This window comes from Grammomys surdaster, unplaced genomic scaffold, assembly GCF_004785775.1.
Source record: "Grammomys surdaster isolate TR1022 unplaced genomic scaffold, NIH_TR_1.0 128, whole genome shotgun sequence".
NCBI classification, from domain to species: Eukaryota; Metazoa; Chordata; class Mammalia; order Rodentia; family Muridae; genus Grammomys; species Grammomys surdaster.
This window is the reverse complement of record NW_021604586.1, coordinates 405,856-429,215: the sequence shown is the minus strand read 5'-3', so window position 1 is coordinate 429,215 and position 23,360 is coordinate 405,856.

Below are 23,360 nucleotides of genomic sequence, written 5' to 3'. Positions count from 1 at the left end.
CCAAACCCAAACCCAAACCCAAACCCAAACCCAAACCCAAACCCAAACCCAAACCCAAACCCAAACCAAACCCAAACCCAAACCAAAACCAAAGGGCTTAAGATACTGATATGTATTTGCAATCTTTGTGGTGGGAAAGCAGAGACAGGAAGATCAGAGAAGCTCAATGGTTAGCCAAATCAGTGAGCTTCAGGTCAGAGAGATACCCTGCATCAGAATATACAGAGAAAAAGGACAGAGGAGGGCACCCAACAATGGCCTCTAGCCTCCATATATGCACACACACAGACACACACACAGACATACACACAGAGACACACAGAAACACACAGACACACAGACACACACACACAGACACACAGACACACATACACACATACACACACATACACACAGACAAACACAGACACACATACACACACATACACACACTCAGACACACACAGAGGCACACAGAGACATACACACACACATACACACACACACACACACAAATAAAGAGTACTATTAGAGCCAAGTTCATATTGACATGAAAATATTGTCCTTAAAATATTGGGTATTTCAGATGTGTAACACCCCATTTTATTTATTCATTATCCAGAAAAGTTTATGGGGTGACTGCTCAGAGCCAGGCATTAAGTCGTGCACAGACACATGTAAAGGAGAGAACTGGGAGAAGACAAATCAGAGCACAGATAATACTGATAGAATCGGGAGAGTCTACTGTGGAAGAAGGAATACCATGGATGCTAGGAGGAGGGGGATACACTTGACAAAGGATGACAGGACACAAGGTCTCAGGAAACAGATGTTGGATAGATAGATTCTGGCCATAGACCTCAGCTGGGAAAAAGGCAAGAGCAAAGCCAGAGAAGGATGAGTCATGCTTCTAATTCCTCCTCCAGGAGGATCTCCATTGCCCAGTGTCTCAGTGTGGTACTGTCATGTTTTATTCATAGGGGTACAACCTGGAGTAAGGTCACAGGGCGAGGTCATGGTAGCATTCATTGGGTTTACTGTATCTTAAAGACGTCTTTTATTATTTTTCAATTAGATGTGTGTATGTCTTTGTGTGGGTATGTGCACACAAGGGCAGTGACTATGGAGGCCAGAAGAAGGCACTGGCTCACCTGGCTCTGGAGTTGCAGGTAGTTGTGAGCTGTACAACTTGGGTTCTGGGAACTGAACTGGGATCCCCTACAAGAGCAGTACATGCTATGAATTGCTGAACCATCTCTCCAGCTCCTGGCTTTTCATATCCTATAGTCTAGTCAGCTGTTCATCAAGACATGGGAACAAAGCCTATCAAAGCCAGTTTATCCAAAACTATGGCCTCAGAAACCTGGCTGCTTGCACTTATAGCTAGCTGTTCCTTCACCTTTTCTTGCCCAGCTAGAGTTTCATGATGCAACTTGGGGTTGGGTCTAAACTCATTATGTAGTCAAGACTGACCTTGAACTCCTGATCTTCCTTCTCCTCCCTGTGTGGGATTACAGGTATGAGCCATTATACACAGCTATTTCTTTAATTTGTACCCTTCACTCTGTTTTTTTTCCTTCCCTTTCCTGTTCTTTCTTTTCTCAGCTCTGCTCTCTCATTTTCTTATGTATTCTCTAACACCATTTTTCCCAGGGATGTGAAACCGACTTTATTTGTGTACCTCTACCATCAGCACCCCTCCTTCATACCCAAGAAGTCCCATTGTTTCGTCTCCTTGGAATAGAGAATCTTATCCATTCCGTAGTCTGTCTGTTATCTCTGTATACTACATGCACCACATGCAAGATCTTAGTCATGTTAGGAAGGTAATGACGGGAGAGGCAGGGGAAGGGTGGGAACTGTTGGAAGACCAGGGACTCCAGAGCAGTCTAGGTAGCGAAGTGCTGGAGCATGTTTGGAAATAACGAGAGAAAAGACTAAAGGACACATAATGGTCCCATGGGGAAGACATTAAAATTGACCAGGCCAGTTTCAGTCTCTGTTCTCAGTGACTGAATTGTTTGAATCCTTTTGAGCAGAGTATTACGTCTAGCTTCCCATTTAGGAGGCCAACCGATCATCTGGTCATGTTCATCTCCACGTTGAGGGGTCGCTGGTAACATAGATGGAAAAGATAGAAGAGAAGAAAGTGCAGTGGATTCTGTGATGGAGAGAGACCTCACCCAAATTCTCTGTGCTGTGGACCTCTCCCTGTTCCTTTGTATATCCATATGGTTGGAAGGTGCAGGATTAGCATCTTATAACGACCATTACAAGCGATCCCCAGTATGATGACTGAGAACAGGAAGAATTCAGTTATTTGTGGGTCTGGAGTTCAGACGGTTTGAATTAAGATGTCAGTAGAGGTCACGTTCTCTCTAGAGACTCTCGGGGAATGTTCTTCCTTGACTCTACTCATTTGCGACGGCATCAGATGTTCCCTGGCCTGAGGTCGCATCGCTCCGGCCTCCACCTCCATCTTCACATGACCTTCTCCCTACATCTCTGTCCTCCTCACATCTCACTCCACCTTCTCTCGCCAGCACACCCAACAGCGAAGTCAGGATTAAGCCCAAATCCAAGATGATCTCATCTGGAGATTCTTAAGTGGTTACATCTTCAAGGACCCTTCTCTCAACCTAAGTCTTAGTCATAATTTACAAGGCTCAGGTCCCAGTCATATCTTTTAAAGATCACTGTTTAATTTACCACAGCAGACCAAGGCTTTGTAGATGGGCAGGGAATGTGCAGTGTGTATCTTTGCACAATATTTACCTGGCGGCTGAGATTCATACACAAGATGATATGACACCTGAGACTTGCTGTACCAAGATCTTAGTGTGGGAGGGAAGAAAGTGGAGAATAAATGGAGGAAGATTCCCCTGAGTCATCTTGGGCTGGCAGGGTAGGTGGGGTGAGCTTGGTACCTACTGTGCTCTATTTTTGTTTGTTTGATTGATTATTTATTTATTGTGTGTCTGTGAGTGTGTGCGTGCACATGCATGCGTGTGTATGTGTGTGTCCATATGTGAAGGCATGTCACTGGGTTGTGAGGACAACTTGCAGGTGTTATTTCTTTTCTTCTGCCTTGTGGGGTCTGGGTATTGAACTCAGGTCATCAGGCTTCCTGGCAGGTGCCTTTCCCCATTGAACCATCCTGCTGCCCTCCCCCACCCCAATCCCTGCGCTTTTGTGATGTGGGTAGGGACGCTCCACTTCATGCCCTTGTGTATTGTGAATTTCTGAAAATTAAAACACGTTAAAAGAATACAACTGAGGCTACTCTGCTCACTCATTCTATTTTAATTTTGATTGAGTACCCACAATATGACTGATGTTTGCCAGTCTCTTCACCGGATGGAGCCCAGCGAACCCCACAGCTCTGTTTGTTTTTAATCTGTGCCAGGCCACTGTATATTCCATGACAAGCCAACCTAAAGATTTACACGTGTCCCTGACAAGATTTTTGTCTCAGGACAAATGTTCTCTTGTGCTGGGAGAGTGGGAGATTCATGTCACCGTGTCCAAACCCTAGGCTCTTGAAACCTGACTAACCGGGATCTTGTTGGAAGGAAACAGTTTGTTTTTCTTAATCATCCTGATGTCACTTCCAAGTAGGCATGGATGACAGCTATCCCCTCCCGATTCCATAAACTAACTGTCATAGGGAAAGATGGACCTATTTAACTGCAGGAAGATGTTAGAACAGCTTAATTGTGTTGCTTCCACAGCAGATGGCCGTTATCAGTGGAGGAGGGGAATGCAGAACCCAAAGAAACACCAAATGCAGACAAAGACATATAGGCGAGTGTAATTTTGTACTGTAATATGTGTGTGTGTGTGGTATATGCACACATGTGCATTCATGAGCATACATGTGTGTCTATATGTATGTATGCTTACTTTATTCCCCGTTATGTTTGGGATGGAAGCATGTGGTAGAACTGATGTCAGCAGAAAGGTTCACTGTGTTATTTAAAATCCTACGGACACCACTCAAACTATGTTGTTGACAGTTAAAAATGACATATCTATTATTCATGTGGTCCCCTATGACAAAGGAGAGGCAGCTTGAACTTGGCTGGAGATAAGCAAACAGGAAAGTAATGGGGTTTGTGAAGTGAGCCTAGATTTAAATGTGTCCTGGGCCACTTCAGGCATTCATGCTGCAATTTCCCCGGGGTTAGGGAGCATCCAAGTCAGGAATGCCCTGTTCAGACAGAAGTCCCACTCCATGAAGGTACTTGATCCATCTGGCAATTACCTTGGTTTCTTTCCCATCATCTTTATTAAGGGTTTATATTGTCTGGCCCTCAAATCCCAGTGGTACCAATGGCTAATCTTGTACCTGAGGCCAATGTGTCTCCATTCCTTGCAAGGACCACTTTTCTCTTTAAGTAGGCGCCATCATTTCTAATGCTCAAAAGGCTGCTGAGAATTTAATGTTAGAATGCATATGATTTGTCATATTTAAATCATTCAACAAGTTAGTTATAGAGAGTAAAAAAGATTCACTGGACCTCAAATCCCAAAGTCCTAAAACAAGTCTTATATGACCTGGGGAGGCAGGGGAACAGAGATGCAGAGTTTTCTCTGTGCTGGGACCCAATGCTTGAGGCTCAGCCACATGCATTTTCTCTGTGTACTGTGGAGCAGAGATTCGAACTCACCTCTGATTACATCTACAGTTGAACCTCCTTCTGCAAAAGTCAGTGTGGATTTTTCCCCTCTTTCTTGAAAGTATTTTGCAGTGAAGAATTCCTGGCCTCCCTGGGCCCTCAGCCTCATGGAGAAGGATGACCTCTAGTTTAGCTATGGCTAAGAGCAGAGGCTGCCACCTATAGCTGTGTCTAGGTCTTGGATGTCTCTTTAGTCACTTGAAGAGTACCACTTAGCAGGTCCCCACCCCCAGGTTTAGCTTCCACCTGGGTATGGAATGATGCAAGTGGAATATCTGTGGTCCTGAGGTGTAAATCAGGCCGCAGAAATAAATCTCAGGAAAGAGGTGCAATTCCTCATGATCCAGTGACCCTAGAGACCTATGAGCAGAGAATCCGGAGCTCTGGTACATGATGCCTGTCAGAGGCAGGGCACTGAGCCCAACTGCAAGGCTCTTGGCTAAGGTGAGTGTCTAATTTAGGGTTTTACTGCTGTGAACAGACACCATGACCAAGGCAACTCTTATAAGGACAACATTTAATTGGGGCTGGCTTACAGGTTCAGAGGTTCAGTCCATTATCATCAAGGTAGGAGCATGGTAGCCTCCAGGCAGGCATGGTGTAGGAGGAGCGGAGAGTTCCACCTCTTGTTCCAAAGACAGCTAGGATGAGGGTCCTAAAGCCCATGGCCACAATGACACACTTCCTCCAACAAGGCCACACCTACTACAACAAGACCACACCCACTCTAACAAGGCCACACCTCCAAATAGGGCCACTCCCTGAGCCAAGCATATTCGAACCACCACAGGAGGGAATTGACAAGTGGCTTGATTGGATCACCTGGGACAGGTCTCAGGTTGAGGACATTGGAGTCCTGTCGTATGTACAGGACATACATATGTTTGTCTATGTTTGAACAGGAGGAGAGCCCCAAGGTAAGAAGAGATGTGGGGGAGGGGCCAATGCAGGTGAGCTTATTCTTCTGGCCTTTGCCATTGTTTGTTTTGGTTGTTGTTGGATTTGGGGGGGGTTGGGGAGGAAGGCTCCTCTCATTCTCCTGCCTCCCCATTTGTTTCCTTCTCTCCTCTTCCTCCCTCCTCCATTTCCTTTTGGTTTCCTTCCCCTCCCCTTACTCTGTCCTAAGATGGAGTGAGCTCACTTGAACTACTGGACTCCTACCCACTTTGCATAGGCCACAGAGTAGTCAACAATGTTTCCCAAGGACACAAAGAAGCCACAGGCCTGCCTACCCTAAAGCAACATGGCTGGCATTGATGTCCTCTCTGAGCCTGTGCTGCGTCTTTGGAGGTGAACGATATCCAAGACCGAAGCATACAATGTCAGCTCAAGGAAAGCACTGGCTTTGGGTGGTGATTCCCTTACTTTCCAGATGGAGGGTTTCATCCCTCAGGGCCCTCATCACCCAGCTTCATTAACCTGAACTCTTGGGTTACTTTCCAGGCAGCTTAAAGCTTAATCACCTTTATTTGTGGAGTCTGTCAAAAAAAAAAAAAAAGGCTGTGTTGTAAATTCCACGTCTCAGAAAGGGAGGTATAAATGCCAATCTGTATGACTGCGTAATATTTATTATTTTAATTAAAGAAAATGGATAGTGACATTTATTAGGTCACAAGTTACTTAATGGCAACAAATGATGAAAAAAATTACTGTTTTATGTGCAAACCTCAGAACACCCCTCCGTGGTTACCCTCTTCTGCTTTAGACGTGAGGGGTGCCAGTGATCCAGGCACAGTTTGGGAAAGGCTGGTTTTGTAAAATATTTTGTGGGGGAGCAGTAGCTACACAGAGGAAACTGCAGAGGTCATTGCTAAAACTAGATGCCTCTCCTTTCTCTGTCCCTGAGGGACAACTGCTAGAATTCTAGGTGTGTATGTGTGTGTGTGAATGTATGTATGTATATCTGTGTGGCAAATATGTGTATGTATATATGTATGAGAGTATGTATGTGTATGTTAGCATGTGCTCACGTATGTGCAGGTGCACATCCATACGTGTGGAGGTCAGAGGTCATTGTTGAATATCTGGTTCAAAAGGTTTACACCTTGTTTTTGAGACAGGGTGTCTTACTCTGGAACCTGGAACTCATCAATCCAGCTAGTCTGGCCGCCCAGCAAACTCTAGGGATCCTCCTGTCTTGCCTGCCCAGAACTAGGGTTTTAGACATATGCAGAGTGTCTGTCATTGAATGTGCGCTCTGAAGATCTGAACTCAGACTCTCATGCTGCATTCAAGCACTTTGTCAACTGAGCCATCTCCACAGCCCTTTGGTGTATGTTGTACCTGTATACTATTGATAAAAATTATTAAAATGGAAGGATTAGAGTTTCTTACTTTGGTTTGTAACTGTTCCATCCTTTTTTGCAACGACACTGACAATAGGTTTTCCTATAGAGGAATATAGTTCATATCTGCACACTAGAGAAGATAGAGAAACCAAGGTCTATTACATGGGTTCTTTGCGTTATACCTGTGTAAGGTCTTACGTGCATTCTTCACCCAACCCTCAAATGCACGCACTATTAATTTCCTACTTGACAGTGAGGAGACTGAGGCTCTGTTCTTTGGGCTGTAGGATTGAAGACTGTCCGATTACTTGCACACAGCTTGTGGACCTTGGTATCTCCTGCTGTGTGTCTTGGCTCTAGTTTGTGGCTTCTCTTCTCTGCAGAGAAAGACTCATCGCTGTACAGAATTCCATTGTGATGTAGTGACATGCCCATCGGACAACAGTAGCAGGAAGTCCTGTCACTTGGCATCATCAGACAGACACTGGTCTGAGTTTACATCAAAGTTAGTTCTTTGTTAATTAATCAAAGTTAATTCCAAAGTGCAGGGCCAGGTTGTGTACAGGCTCTGCGAAAGCCTGTCTTGTTTGGATACACCACTGAGACTTTTCTATCTGTCTGATGTAGTTATGACCGAAACCACAGAGATGCTTGCAGGAGCAAAAAAAAGGTGGAAGGGCCTTTAAAAATGACTTTTAATTGAGAATAGCATACTAACTGTGAGATTAGTACAGATTTAATGCCCACCTCTGATAGGATCCCAGGTCTGTCACAGGATGTGGTGAACTGGAGCAAATAGCTTCATTATAATACAAATATAAATTATAAAAAATATAAAAATATAAAACTAATACTATCAATTTCAGGCCTTATTTTTTATAGGTTTGTTTTATTTTTAGTAATATAATTACAATATTTACCCTTCTTTTTCTTGCTCAAAACCTTCCCATATACCCCTCCTTGTTTTGTTTTTTTTCAAGTCATAGCCTCCTTTTTCATTAATTGTTGTTACTTAGAAAAATACAGGTATTGCTTTTGAAAGATTGAAGCAGATGAAGAAATGGCAGGTGCTGGACACAGGTGTCAAACACCTCCATAAGAATTAACTTTGATGTGAACTCAGACCAGCGTCTGTCTGATGATGCCAAGTGACAGGGGTTGTAAGGTAGCTGGAACTTTCTGCTCCTGTTGTCTGATGAGCATGTCACTACATCCCAGTGGAGTTCTGTACCGTAAGGATGAAGACTGCCCACTGCTGAGCAGGTCCATGGATGGATCTTAAAAGCAGCGTATTAAGCAAACCATAGCAGACATATAAGACACTCAGCAGAGTATGTGTCCATATAAAGTGCAGTGAATGTGTATGTTAGGGGGTAGGAGAGTTAGCGGAGTGTGTGTGTGGGGGGGGGCTGCAGAGGAAGGTTTCGGGGTAACAGCACCTGCACGAAGATCTGAGTTCAAATCCTAGATCCTACATAAGGAGCCAGGACATAGCTGTGCAGTCTATAACTGCAGCACTGGGGTTTGTTGGTCACCAGATTAGTTCTAAACTCCACGAGAGAGACTGTCTCAAAGGAATCAGGTAGAGAGTGAAGCGGCAGGAGGCCTGCCGTCCTTCTCTGGCTTGTCTCTGTGTGTACTTGTGCACAGGCACATCATGCACACAGCACACACATGTACACAACTAAATAAATGATTAAACATGTAGAAAGCAGTCAAAGGAATGATTGCTCTTAAAGAAGAAGGAGGAAAACGGCTGATAGCTAGGGGTAAGTAATAGAACAAGACATCAGAAGGCTAGGAATAGATTGTCGATCCTTTTGGATCTTGTAGGAAAACTGCAAGCAATCTGCAAACATTCCTTAAGATGGATTGGCGACTCTTGCATGGCTCTGTGGATTTGCTGGGCTTTAATCAAAACTGTTTACAATAGAACAGAGCGGTGGCTACTCTCCACTCTTTGTAGCTGTCTCAGAGGGTCTCACTCTGAGTGTCTTGCCTTTGTAAACCCCTTTCCAGAAGGAGCCTCCTTCTGCAAAGGCCATGCCCACCACTCTGAAAAATCCTCCTTTGTCAGCTTTCTGTCCACCCGCTGGGTAATCTCAGAGACAGGATAGTAAAATCTGACTTGACTCTCCCCTTCAACGAATTCTACCCAGAGCTTGTAGGCTTGCCCCTCAGGCAGGATGCACTGGGGCCTCCAAGCTCTTGGATGATTAAAGGCTACATCTTGCGGAGCTTGCAAAGTCCGGGTGACGGGTAGATCGCAGTGGCTGGAGGGAAACCCAGTGGAAATGCTCACATTCTGAACCAGCTAGTTGAAAGAAAGGTTTAAAACTGCATATAGGTTTATCCAGAGATGCTGGAAGAAAGCACGTTAATAGCTAGAGAGACCTTGCTCTCGTGGAATTTGGCTCACTTGAAAGGGAAGAGTTGGGAACATGAAACAAAGTCAGTGAGAACTTCTATAACCTTGGGCATCCATGTTTTGAGCACCTGGTATGTACTTGACATGACTCTTGTATTATCCCATGTTCCAGCCTCTGACTAATTCAGTGATAATGATACTACCGTTCCATCTTCTGGAGGAGGAAACTGATGAGTCTTTGGGAATTAAAAATGTTGTTCAAGGACCTGTAATTATTAGGTAACCCAGGACAGCGGGGTTTTAGATGTATCAATTTAATGACTATCCAAGTTTTCTTTCTTTCCCGTTGCAGTGACCAAAAGCAATCTGGAGAGGAAAGCCTATTTGGCTTACAGGTTACAGTCTAAACTCAGCGGGAGTGGAGGCCAGGAATCTGGAGGCAGAAACTGGGATCATGAAAAACTGCTGCTTCCGGGTCTAAAGCAGATAACTTTCTTATACAGCCCAGGCCCACTTGACTAGGAATGCCACCGCCTACAGTGGGCTGGGCCCTCCCACATCAGTTAGCAATCAAGAAATCGTGCACAGGCACATAGAACCACTAGTTTGACCGAGGTGGTTTCCTCAATTGAGATTTCCTCAGTCCGAGTGTATCAACTTAACAACCGAAGCTAACTATGACAGTGGCCATGGTCCAGCTGCTAAGATATAAAATACAGAGAAGATCATATGTGAGGAACTGATAAAATGGGTCCTAGTATTATCTCAGCAGGATATTAGGGAGAAGGCTCACAGGTGAGCTGAGATCAGTGAGAATAGAAGGGCGGAGAGAAGGCAGCACCAACATGTCCGCTGTCAGGTCTCTTAAATTCCTTGAGGGGCTCTTATTCAGTTGTACTGTGAGTTCATAGTTTAGGGGCCTGTTCTGACTTCTTAGATGGACTGTGAGTTTCCCGGAGTGACCCACAGTCTATGCTCGACTGTCAGATGCAGCCATTACCACAGTTCAGTGATCACAGAAAAGTGTCATGCACTTGCACTGAGGTCATCTCTGTGACCCCTGATATGCCCATCAGTGAAAGCCTTTGAGACACGGGAGGACAGGTTTTTTTTTTTTCTTCCTCAACTGATGGACAATCGACAGTGTCACTCTGTCCACCCGTGGCTTTCATCCCCACTCATTGGTTCACACATGCCCTGCAGACCCATTGAGTAATGACCATCCATCTCAGTGGTCCCAGGGAAATATCTTGCAATGCCACACTAGGGCTCCCTGCCAGTTCTTTGGGCTGTTCTGCTTGTCCAATTAAACACCCATCCTTCCCCTGACTGCACAGCCAGTGGCTCCTCGTTTCTCCATCACCTGTTATGGAGCATTAGAGGCAACTCAATTTTATGCAGATAAATAAGAGTTTAGCGATAATGTGCCTTGTGACCTTTGAAGTGACAAGATCGCATTAATTTTTAGGGATCCCTACCTTCTCAGCTGTCGCTGTGAGCGTGTCTCTGGCTGAGAGCGAAGACCTTGCTTTTTGAGAGTACACTGGCAGTTTAACATTGCTGTTTCGAAACGTAAGAAGCTTCTCTCTTTGATTTTTTTTTCCCACCAGCCTGACGGTTTTTCAAACATATTCACTGTCAGCCCTAACAACCTGTCAACAAATGCCATTACGTGAAAATTGCCAAGACTCATTTGAGGATTGTGAAAAGTGACAGACATGCCACACGGATAAGTTTCTCAAAAAGCCAGGGTTGAAACTTTTGAAAGACACTCTGGCCCATCCAAAGGGGGTGGGGAGAAGAACAGTCAGATCGCTAGGAAAACAAAGCCAGAACAACCCACAAGCATACACCTGTCATATCAGATATCTGTTTCTTTCCTGGTCAAATTAAGGTATATGGGGAGAATGAGACACACCAGCGACCGTGAGCTGCTGAGATTTGAGGCTGTGCCAGTCCCTGCTCTTATCTGGAAAACTAAGAAAAGAACAGGAAAACATTTTTTCCTTCCTCTAGAGAATACAAAGGAAGCCCACTTCACTTCTGGTTGAATGTTTCGGGGCTGGAAGCTGGGAAGAAAGAGTCATTTACATGAAGGAGCGTGGAGCCAACAGTGATTCTGACACATTAGAAAATGAGGGCTTGTCTAACATGGGTTCAGGACAGATCTCAATGGGATAAGAGGGAGAGTACAACAGTAAGGTTTGGGACATGGAAGATCGAACTTTGCTTCTGACTCTACTCTGACAGGATCACCTGGGAAGCTTGCAGCAACTGCTTCTGCTTCTGGTTCTTTATTTGGGCATAGAGAACCTTGCCCTGGTGTAGTCCTGGGGGTAGGTGAACATCTCTTACCTGAAGACTTATGTATAAACTTGAGACTCAAGATGACTTGGCGGGAGAATGCTCCTGAACCCAGAGACGCTGTATCTCAATTTTAGATGGACTTTATAACAGAGATTTCTCCTTATCCAAATTCAACTTGTGTGGAATATTTTAAGTGACACAGCAGACTAAAGGCTTCCCCAGTCTTGCCCTGAATAATGGCAGTGGGGAAGAGAGGTGACAGAGATGAGAGAAGAAGCTACAGATACGCAGAGCCTCCAGAACACACAGCACCTGCCATTTGTTTGGCTATTACACTGATTGCTTATGGCTTGTCAGGCTTTTCTTGGAGTTTTCCTAGAGCTTTGTGACTAGCCTGTCTTATACGCCACTTCTCCTAGATGTCTTGAATATCTTCAGTGGGCATTCACATGGGAGTGTTGACAAGCAGTCACGAAGTGATCTATCTCTATTCATGTTGTCCTAAAAGTTTCAGCTACTCCGACTTTCGGGCTTCCAGGTCAGTGTCTGCATTGTTCTATTTTAGCAGGGACCCTACTGTGCCAGTTGGAATGGAATCCCCACCCAGCTCTAACCAGCTCTAGCTTGTTTATAGAGGTGACAGAGCTCTTTGCAAGGTGCCATGCATTATAACACCTTGCATCCCAGTAGATCTTAGCCTCATTGGATTATTATATGCTACCATTTTGTCCCTTTCTCAGATGAATAAACTGAGGTTTGGTGTACTAAAGACTCATGTTCTCAAGGTTATAAATAGAACGGGGGAGACTGTCTCACTTTCCTCTGAGTCCAGGCCTAGAGACCAGCTTCCCAAGGTCCTCGATTTTCACAAAGTCTAATGCTTAGATCCCAAGACTCCTTCCTGCTGCTTTCTGTGAAGTTTTTCCCATTTAAACTTCTGCACTGCTCTTCATCCTTGTTGCCCTTGGGAACAGAGGCTGTACCTCGATTTGGCTGGAACTCCCATTAACTCTAATGGGCATGCAGCAATCTCCCCCAGCGCGCTGTGATGAGATTATTTCCCATCCAATTGTTTTAATGTTGTGGATGTTGAGTCTTCAGACATGTAACCTTTGGTTTCATTATAAGGCTCAGAACAGACGGGGGTATGTGGAGAAGATAAAGTAGGAGAAAGGTGCCGAGAAAAGATGCATGGCCGCAGCTTCACGGGAGAACAGTGTACAGATGATAGAAAAAGAAGGGCATCTGAGAAGGAGCGGGATCTTTTTGTCTAAACTATGAGTGTGAAATGGATATTGCCAGAATGCATAGCCCAAAGGAAGAGGCCCTACAGTGCATATAATCAGAAATTGCAATGGGATAAACCCTGTTTATCACTTCATTATTTAAAAAAAAATGTAATGATATTTCCAACTCTGAAGAGTGTGTCAGAGTTTCATCTCTGTGGACCCTTTATTCTTGGCTCCTCATGATGCTCTTGCATAATTTGGAAGGTCAAGGTCATGGCTCAGATGCCCTTCTTTGAGTCCCACCCCACATACGTTACATGTAAGTTTGTGACTTAAAGAGTGTGGCAAACACACATAACATGGAATTATTGATTTGTATGATGTGTATGTGCACATCTATATGTGTGTATATATGAGTATGCCTGTGCGTGTGTGTGTGTGTGTGCGTGTATGTGCACGTTCACATCTCCTTATCAAGAGTTTAGCTTATAGTCAAATTGTTTCTCATCCCCAACCTTCTCTGTCAGGGGATGAGTAGGTAGAGGCTCAGTAGTGAGGTTTGGACCACTCTCTGTCACACAGGTCCACACATCACCAATATCATGAGTGGTAGAGGGAGTGACCATGCTGTTCTGAGGTGGCTGGAAGTCAGCCAGTGGGTTCATTCTCGTGGCCATGTCATCTTTGTTGCTGTGTGGTATTTCTAAGGAGATTTCCTACCAGCGGTGAATTCCAGAGAACCATGGACATCTGGAGAACTCCCTGGAACCCTAAGCCTGTAGCTTACTGCCTGCTGGAGAACAGACTTGAAGCAAATGCAAATCTGTAGGATGCAGGTCAGCTGCGGAGTATGCTCATCTCATAGTTCATGGTTGACAGCCACCAACCCTTCCCTGCCTCAAGGGTGAAACAGTGGTGTTTGGATGTCTGAGTTCCCCAAAAGTGTTTGTTTGTAGTTTTAGAATCTTAATTTCTGATCACAAATATCACCCACCTTCTTATTAAAAGGAGGGACGAATAAATAAAAATTAACAAACTTTCTCCATAGTCCAGTGCCCAAGAATGTTTTGAACTATATATTCCAGCCCAGTTTGTGTGTGTATAAAGACATAATAGATGCTTCAAGTTTAACTTCTACCAAATTGTCTCAGAACATTAGGTACTATTTTGTAAATTACTTTTTCCCCAACAATATAAAAAAAACCATCTTGGTCAGAATTTCAAAGCTATCTCACTTTTAAAGGCCGCAGGAATTTGTCTACATGGAAACAACCTATTTTTTGAACATTTAAAATGAGGAATTATCAATAAAGTTGTAGGGAAGACCCTTGAATGAATCCGAGTGTGAACACTTCTCTAGATTTTAGTTCTTCTCAACCTTCCTAATGCTGTGACCCTTTAATACAGTTGCTCATGTTATGGTAACCCCACCCCATCTATAAGAGTATTTTGTTGCTACTTTATAACTGTAATTTGGCTACTTTACCGTTATGAATTGTAATATAAACACCTGATAGATAGATATGCCACCCACAGGTTGAGAACCACTGAGCCTAGACCACATTTTTTTTTCAGTGAACCAAAAGAAAATAAGTAAGCCGAGTGTGATGCTGTACGCCTTTAACCCTAACACTCAGTAGGCAGAGGCAGGCAGATCTCTGTAAGTTCAAGGCCAGTCTAGTCTACATAGCAAGTCCCGGGCCCAGGTCATCAAGGGCTACATAGTGAGACTCTATCTCGAAAACAAACAAAATGAACACTGAAGATTCTTAGATGGAGAAAACGGTCCTTTGGAAGAGATGTGCTACTGAGAAGTGCACCAGCATTCTCAAGCTTCTCTGTGTCCTTAGACCCCAGTCACGAGTAGGTTTTGTTCATCTGTGAAGACTAGCCCAGTGTCAAAGGAGGGATGTGTGATCTTGCTGTTGCTTTAATGTGAAGCCCTGGTCATCGAGAGGGTTAAGAAATATCTCATAGTTATAATTCTCGTTTTCTGGCCACAGAGGGAGTAGATAGTTTAAGAACGGGAGTTTCTGAATCAGTCTCTCCAGAAAGCCCAGCCCCAAACTGCTCTTTTCTAGGTGGCAGCATTTCTCAGAGGTTTCCCTGCAGCCCCAAGGAAGGTCAGCCTCTCTGACTCATCCTCCAGCACTGGTGGCCTTGTGCTTGTCTGCCCTCACTGGCAATTCCCGAGTCCAAAACCTCAGCGACATCACTTTCTCGGTTCTTTAACACACTTACTTCTTTTGCCAGGCCAGGAAGTTTTGGGTACAGTGTCTGGCCCTCCCACTGTTCCAGGATCCTGAGCTGGTCCCCAAACAACCTCATGTTTCCACTTTTAGTTCTTCTCATCCACCCCTTCTCCAAGCATGGCCTTAGGCTAGATGTGTAACTTGGGCAAACCTCACCCTAAGGTTACACATTTTCTAGTACTGAGACATAGTCCAGTATAGATATATCATAGCCCCAGTGTAGTATATATCATAGCCCCAGTATAGTATATATCATATCCCCAGTATAGTATATATCATATCCCCAGTATAGTATATATCATAGCCCCAGTATAGTATATATCATAGCCCCAGTATAGTATATATCATAGCCCCAGTGTAGTATATATCATAGCCCCAGTATAGTATATATCACAGCCCCAGTATAGTATCTAACACCTACAGCCAACCTTGATGGGAGTCAACATTCTCAATGAAGAAAGGCTCTTTAGAATTTCAAAGAAGTAGGCATCTTCCAAAATCCCTTACCACCTGCCCTTCTGGATTCCATTGATGATGCCAAACATGAAGCTCAATTTGAACACAGTATTGTTCCCCCTTTCTTTTTGTTCAATAGGAGTGACCAGGACAGAGGAACGTTCTTTAAACAATGCTCTGTTGCGCTATGCTGATATAAGCTCAACAGGACCTAACAATAAGAATCAGTCCAACAAACCCACGTTCCATAAGACCTTATGGTCCTGTGCTATGAATTTACAATTCAGCTATTTGCTTATTGCTATGTACAGATGAATATCTCCAAGAGTGGTATCTGTTCTTCTCATGAGAATGGTTTCACTCCAATTCAGATGTGATAAACTTGTTTTTGTTGTTGTTATTATTGTTATTTGAGACAGTGTCTTACTATATAGCAAAGGCTGGCATGGAACTCATGGCAATCCTCCTGCCTCAGCCTACTGCATGCTTATATCATAGGTATGAGTCACTGCACCAAGCTTAAAGACCATTGGGTGAGCAATTATGTTTTCAGATTAGCTTAGTGATGACTACGGTCAATATGGATAAGAAAATAGCAACTTAGAGAGGGCAATGACTGGCTTGAGGCTGCACCACCAGAGTTCAAGACTCAGTTCACTCATCCTAGAGGTAGATTCTTTTCACTGTTTAGCTAGGAGGGACAACATATTGTGTTTGTTAACTTTGTCTTTGTTCTGTTGTTGACTTGCAAGAATGCTCCAAAGCATTGATTGTGATAGCGCTTTCAGTTACTTGATGTTTTCCTAGTCACTTCCCTGAAGCTATGATAAAACACCATGGCCAAAAGCAACTTAAGGGAGAAAGGGTTTATCTTAGCTTAAAGCTGTTACAGGGAGGATACTATCCATCACGGTAGGGAAGACGTGGCAGTCAGGAAGCAGAGAGGTCACATTTCAGCCAAACACAGGAAGGGCAGGGGAGGGGAGGGGGCAGGCTATAAAATCTCACAGCCTATCTCTCTTAGGACATACTTCCTCTACCAAGGCTCCATCCCGTAAAGGTTCCATAACCTCCCTCAACAGCGCCACCAGCTGGTGACCAAGTGTGCAAACACATGAACTGAAGGGGGGGGGCAGTGCATTTCTCATTTAAACTACCAACGCTGTTCTATCTTAGAAACAGCAAAGACTCAGAAAAAAAAATCACATGGGTCGTTTCTAGGAAGTGTGTTCTAAAAGCAGGACCTGAGAACGTAGTTCACATGCATGTGAGTGTAGTATATACCGCTTAGCGTACACTCCTGGGTATTCAATTGTCTTGGAACAAGCAAGACTTCTACAAGTGACACCTACTGTAAACTACCAGGTATGCACTCCTAAAGCGTGTGTGTGTGTGTGTGTGTGTGTGTGTGTGTGTGTGCATTGGTGGGGGAGTGGCAAGTGCCAAGAATACCACCAGTGTCTAGATTCAGGAAAAGCAGCTTAGGTCAGCCCCAGAGCAGCACAGCCTCTCCCCATCCGCCCTGGGCTGTGGCAAACAGCACTAAGTCTATTATACTGCTGCCCTGCCAGCAGTAAATCACAGCTGGTTATCGCTAAATTCTGGGATTTGCTTCTTAGAGAAAAATAATTAACACTGGCAGGAGTTTGATTGCATTAATTCACAGAGAGCAACACCCGAATGATAAATCCGTAGTGGGAGAACTGCCCATATGTTACAGATTGACGTAACATGGTTGAGGCATTAAACAAAAGGAGTCTGAGAAGCAGATACCTGTATCAGCTTTATTGGCATTGAACTCTGTGGTTTCCACTGGGGCTGACACACTTAATTAAATATGCTCTGGACTAATTAGGGTGCACATCAAATATACAAACACAAGCTTTTAAAAATATTTGCTGATTAGACTTTGGATTCCTGTTTTGTGCATAGTTTTGGTATTACCCACAGCAGAATTTTCTCCTTGAGACACGGACTCTTTGCACAGTTCCACAGTCTGGAAGGAGTGGGTACCGCATCTCATTGTATGAAACCTATTTGTAGTCTGAGGAAACAATATATGGACCTAGATTAATTGTTCAGTATTAGTAAAGGGAGTGGAGATTAGGAAGCAGATATATCTGTTAAGGTGGTAAGGTATGTGGTTTTTTGTATAATAAAATATCTTAACTAATGAGCAATGTAGTAATTTTTTATGATAGCTATAATGTAACTTGAACTTTCCATCTGTGTGTTCTGTAGTTACATATTTTTCTCCAACTTTTCTTATGAACCTAAACCCCTTTCTCCCTCTCAAATTCATGACTTCTTTTCCTTAAATCATTTTTCTATATTTATAAAAATAATACACATACAAATGCAGCCTGCTGAGCCTGTTGGGCGTTCCTTGTAGTGTATGTTTTTAGGGCTGACCACTTGACTTTGGCTAGACAGTTAGGGGCTTAACCATGGGCAAGGTTGCTGCTCTGCCTCTCAGGAATCATTCATTACTTGTAGTTTTTCTAGAGGTAGAGGCTTGTGGGATTTCCTCTATCCCTGTTGTCAGATCAATTGGTGATGTCACAGGTTATACAGAGGATTCATGAGTGCAGCTTCCCTGTCATTTAGAGAAGACACTGTGTCAAAGCAGACATCCTGGTCCTCTGACTCATACAGCATTTCCATCCTCTCTTCTCATATGGTCCCTGAGCCTTGAGGATAAGGGTTTTGATATAGATGTATCGACATCCTCATGATCAGTAGATCTCTGCATTCTGACTAGTTGTGATACATACATATATACTAATGTCTATCAACACACACACACACACACACATACACACACACACACACACACACCTAACTTGGGTCATCAGTACTTTCACCCTTTGAGATATCTCAGAGGCCCTGATTGAGTCATTTTGTAAATCAGAGCACTTCAGCTCAGTCCTATCTTGCTCTTTTTTGTGGATTGAGAGTAATAACCGGTGTGTTTTCAGGGTGTGGAGGAGTGACTGAGAGGTACATAAAAGCATCCTCTAGAGTTCCTGATCACAGTACTTGTTGAATGAATATATGGTCTTGAAACTGGTTGATTCAGAGCTGGATTCAAGACCTGAGCATCAGAAATCCTGATTCTGGAAGTATTAAGAATATTGACCCATGTGTCTTAGGAACACTCAAGTGCATGGGGCAGTGGTTCTCAGATGGTGGTCCTTGGACCAACAGTGTCTTGTAACCAACAGTGTAAGCCTGAGACCTTCTTGGGACTAATTCCAGTTTGCTGGAGCCAGGACATCTGGGAATAGGACTGGGATATTTGTCTCCAGGAGCCTTGAGTGCTTTTTTATACAAGCTCAAGTTAGACTATATTTAACATAAAATGTTCTTTCATGCTAATCCCTGATTCCATGGATGCTTAACTCTAGGGCTTGGAGAATTGGTGCATGCATGTGTGTGTGTGTATCTGTATGTATGTATGTATGTATGTATGTGTGTTTGTGTGTGTGTCTGTGTGTGTGTCTGTATGTATGTATGTCTGTGTGTCTGTGTGTGTGTGTCTGTGTGTGTGTGTCTGTGTGTGTGTCTGTATGTATATATGTGTGTCTGTGTGTCACTGTGTGTGTGTGTGTTTGTGTAAGTGTTCCTAATTTAATTTAAGCACAGGAGGATCAACCTAAATAGAATGTCTTGAAAGTCTTTGGGAATATTAGTATGTTCTCAAAAAATAAAGCCAAGAGAGAAAAGTAAATCAGCACATAACTTACATTTTATGCATGTTTCCATAAACAGAACCATCCAGTTGAATGAACACACTGTTGAATCTTGGTGTAGACACCTCTTTAGAAATCTCAGATTTCAATGGTACAGTCTTTTTTCCCCAAGAGTGTATAATCCAGCAACAGGTGGAGTTTAAAACCCAAATGGAATGATAAGAATGAGCTGCCCAGAAGGCATTGACAAGGCATTGGTTGTTAATATGAACTAAGTTTGATTTCTCCTTCTACAATTGAGAAAACTTACTAGAGAGGCAAAAGGGCTCAGTAGAGTGTACAAGTCAGTGTGTGTGTGTGTGTGTGTGTGTGTGTGTGTGTGTGTATTCGTGCACATATAATTTTGAGGATCACAAAGGTCCTATTTTGGTCTTAGAATCTTGGGTGCTGAGATCCAGTTGATAGTCAATCAACTAATGTGTTAGTGGAGAGGAAGAGTGTTGGTCCATAAGAGGGCTTCATGGAGGAAAGAGACAAAGCTGAGGATATGACTCAGAAAGATGTACAGAGGGAGGAGGAGGATGGGTGGTGTAGCAGGTTCTTTTCTGATGCTGTGATTAAAAAAAAGTGACCAAGAACAACTTATGGAAGAAAGTTTATTTGGGTTTATGGTTCCAGATTTGTGCTGAGCAGGACTCAGAGGCTGACATGACAGGCCAGCAATGACTTCACTGTGTGTAATGACATGTCTACATTCACACTGACAGCTCTGACTCTTTGGGGAAAATGCCCTCCGTGTTCAATATGGAGTAGAAGATAAGGAAGCTGGGAATTACATGGAGAAAGAATGGGAAGGGAGGCTCATCCTGGCTACACGTCTCCCTGATGACTTGCTAGGGTCATGGGGTGTCTTAGTTTTCTTTCTTACCACTGTGATAAAATAGCTTGAGAAAGCAAAATTAAAAAGATATATTAAAGAAAAGATGCCATCCAAAGTATTAGGTCTTACTGTGGCATTTTCAAACAAAGTATGTTTTAATGGATTCTCCTCTCACTTACTTCCCCTGTACCCCTGTAACAAGACAATTTATAGAGAAAGGGTTTATTCAGCTCTCAATTCAAGGTTACAGGCTATCCTTGCAGGGGCATTAAGGAGGTAAGAACTTAAAGCAATTCACAGCCACCATCAAAATCAGAGAGCAATGAGTTAAGGCATGCTTACCGATGCTCACATCGCTTTCTCTAATCTTGCTCAGTATAAAAGCACAAACCAACAGGATGGCGCCACTCACAGTGGGCAGAGGGTGGGTTCTTCCATGTAAAATAACACAAAGACATTCCCCCAAGCGATTCTAGGCTATGTCGGGTTGACAATGAAGACTATCCAGCACATGAGACTACTCCACCACAGAGGAAAACTTGTGTCCAATCGGAGTGTTTAATGATCTTCTCTTTGTTGCCCTCTGCTTGCCTCTACTGTAGACTCGGAATGTGTTTGTTCAAGGTTTCAAGGCTCATTAGACAGGCCAAATGTGGCCCTCTCCAAGGAGCAAGCAGTTGCTTTGTAAATGATGGCTGAGGAACCTTGGTACTTTTTGCCCTGGCCTTAGGCATCACTGTCTACTAATTTTTAACTAATTGGAAGATCCTCTTTCTCTCTGAGTTTGCTGACCTTTATGCCAGCATTTACTGATGACCTGCAATGATTAACCAAGATTAACTAACCTACTCACAGAGTAGGGTAGGGGAATGAGAACAAATAATTGGACACAGGCCGTAGAGGACCTCAAGTGGGGGCTGTTTCTAAGGCTTTGCCAGTGTGGGATGATGCAGAACAATGCAGAAACGCTTGGGACATTGAAAGTTACCGTGGAAATATTTATCATTTGATTGCTCTTCCTGTAAAGATAGAGAAAAAAGGATCACTTTTCCTGATATTTTTCACGACAAGCTTCTTCCTTGAGGTCTTGGCTTCAGTGCTCTCTCTTTAGAGATGTTTTTCTTGACTGTCCAATCTGGAGATTTTTTTTCCTCCCTGCTCATTCCCAATCATCTACTGGTGTTTTTTTTTCTTTTAAAATTATTATGATTTTAGTATTTATTTATTGTGTGTGTGTGAGCGTGTGTGCATGCATGCGTGTGTGTATGGGCGCACACCTGTGGGTCCTCTCCTTCCACAGCTTGGACACCAGGAGTGAACTCAGATTATCAAGTTTGGTGGAAGAGCCTCCTCCACCCACTGAGTCACTTTGCCAGCTCCACTGCTCCAGCTCGTGGCACACATCAGCAGTGGAGCCTTGTCAAACTGCTCAGAGAATATTTGGGATGAAGATAATATAGCAACAATTGGACTGGGAGATGAAATTCTCTGCTGCAGTGGGTCAGTGTCCTGGGTTCATCTTTTATTTATGTGAAAACCACTCATGAAGAACACGAGGAGAATGAAGGGACTGGGGAGATGGCTCGGTGGCTGCAAGAACTCTGTTCTTCCAGAAGACCAGAATCCCAGAGAGTGCCTCACACCCACCAGTGACGTAAGCTCTGACTCCAGGAGATCTAGCTTGATCTTCTGGACTCTACAGTTGTGTGTGTGCACATGCACACACACACCCCTACATAGGTACAGATAGTTGAGAGCCATCTCATGTGGGTGCTGGGAACTGAACATGAGTTCTCTTCAAGAGCACATAAGCACTCTTAACCACTGGGTCATTTCTCTAGCTGCCTGCTGCTGTTTTTTAAAGAGGATTACATATGAACTCCCTTATCCATCTGGTGATAATGTGCTGGGAACAGTCTCCGAGGGAGACCGTCCTCTCCTCCAACTTGCCTGTGCTAAGTCTGGACTCACCTGCCTGGCTCAATGACAACTTAGATTTCTATTCCAATGTATGGTGGCTTTTAATGCCATCTTCTCCAGGTAAGAGCTACCAGCTGAGGACACCCAGATCCTAATGTAAGACAAATATCATCTTCACTGAAACTGTGACCTGTGACCAGCCAAGACTGATATCTCTAAGTTCAGGTATGGATGAAGGTTAAGGAGAAGCATTAACCCTTTGGATTGAGAGAACCCCATTTTATGATTCAGAAAGAGCCTGGAGATGATGCACTTATTGAGTGCCTACGGTATATCTCACCGCACACATACATGTTCTCATTAAAATGTGGCTTTTTTTAACATTTAACTTGTGTGTGTGTGTGTGTGTACATGTCACAGTGTACATGTGGAGACCAGAGGACAGCTCTCAGGAAAATTAGCTTTCTATTTACACCACGTGGATTCTAGGATTGGAATACAGGTTGCCAGACTTGACAGCAAAAACCTTTACCCCTAGGCAATCTTGTTGACCCTAATAGTCAATCTCTCTCTCTCTCTCTCTCTCTCTCTCTCTCTCTCTCTCTCTCCCTCTCCCTCTCCCTCTCCCTCTCCCTCTCCCTCTCCCTCTCCCTTTCCCTCTCCCTCTCTTTTTAAATTTCAGACTTTTCAACTATATTCTTCTGAAATTAAGTAGACATCAATTTTCTTTGAGACCTCAAATCTGGCTTTTGGGGGCTCACGGAGCTTATCCCTCACCCTCCTTGATGCTGAGTGCCTTTGGATTTATTTCATCTTATTTTCACCTGTCAAGCTGTTTGTGGGGTTTGAGCTCCTAGCTCCTTACCGAAAGTAAATAGAGAGGGAGGTATGCTGGCAGCCTTGCCAAATCTAGAGCAGTGGGAGCCCACAGAGGGTCCTCTAAGGATTCAGTGGTTCCCGGCCTTGATTTCATAAATATGTTTAGAGTTTGTGTAACTGTCTCATCTTAATCAAAATGCATAAGAAATTATCCTATTGACAGAAACTAACATACCCAGGTACTCTTGGTGATTCACTGCTTTTGAGAAAATTAAGAGTTTGAGAGGCAAAAATACTTTTTCTAGAATAGATGTTCGGAGCCATTTCTGGCTCAGTTTACTTTCTGGAACTTTGTAGAACATTACATCTAGAAACTTTGTTTGGACATACCACGACACCACTGACCCAACTACTCCAGCCTGCTAGTGGTTTGTGGTAGTTTGAATGAGAATGGTCCCCACAGGCTTGCTTAGTTGCATGCTGTTTGGTCT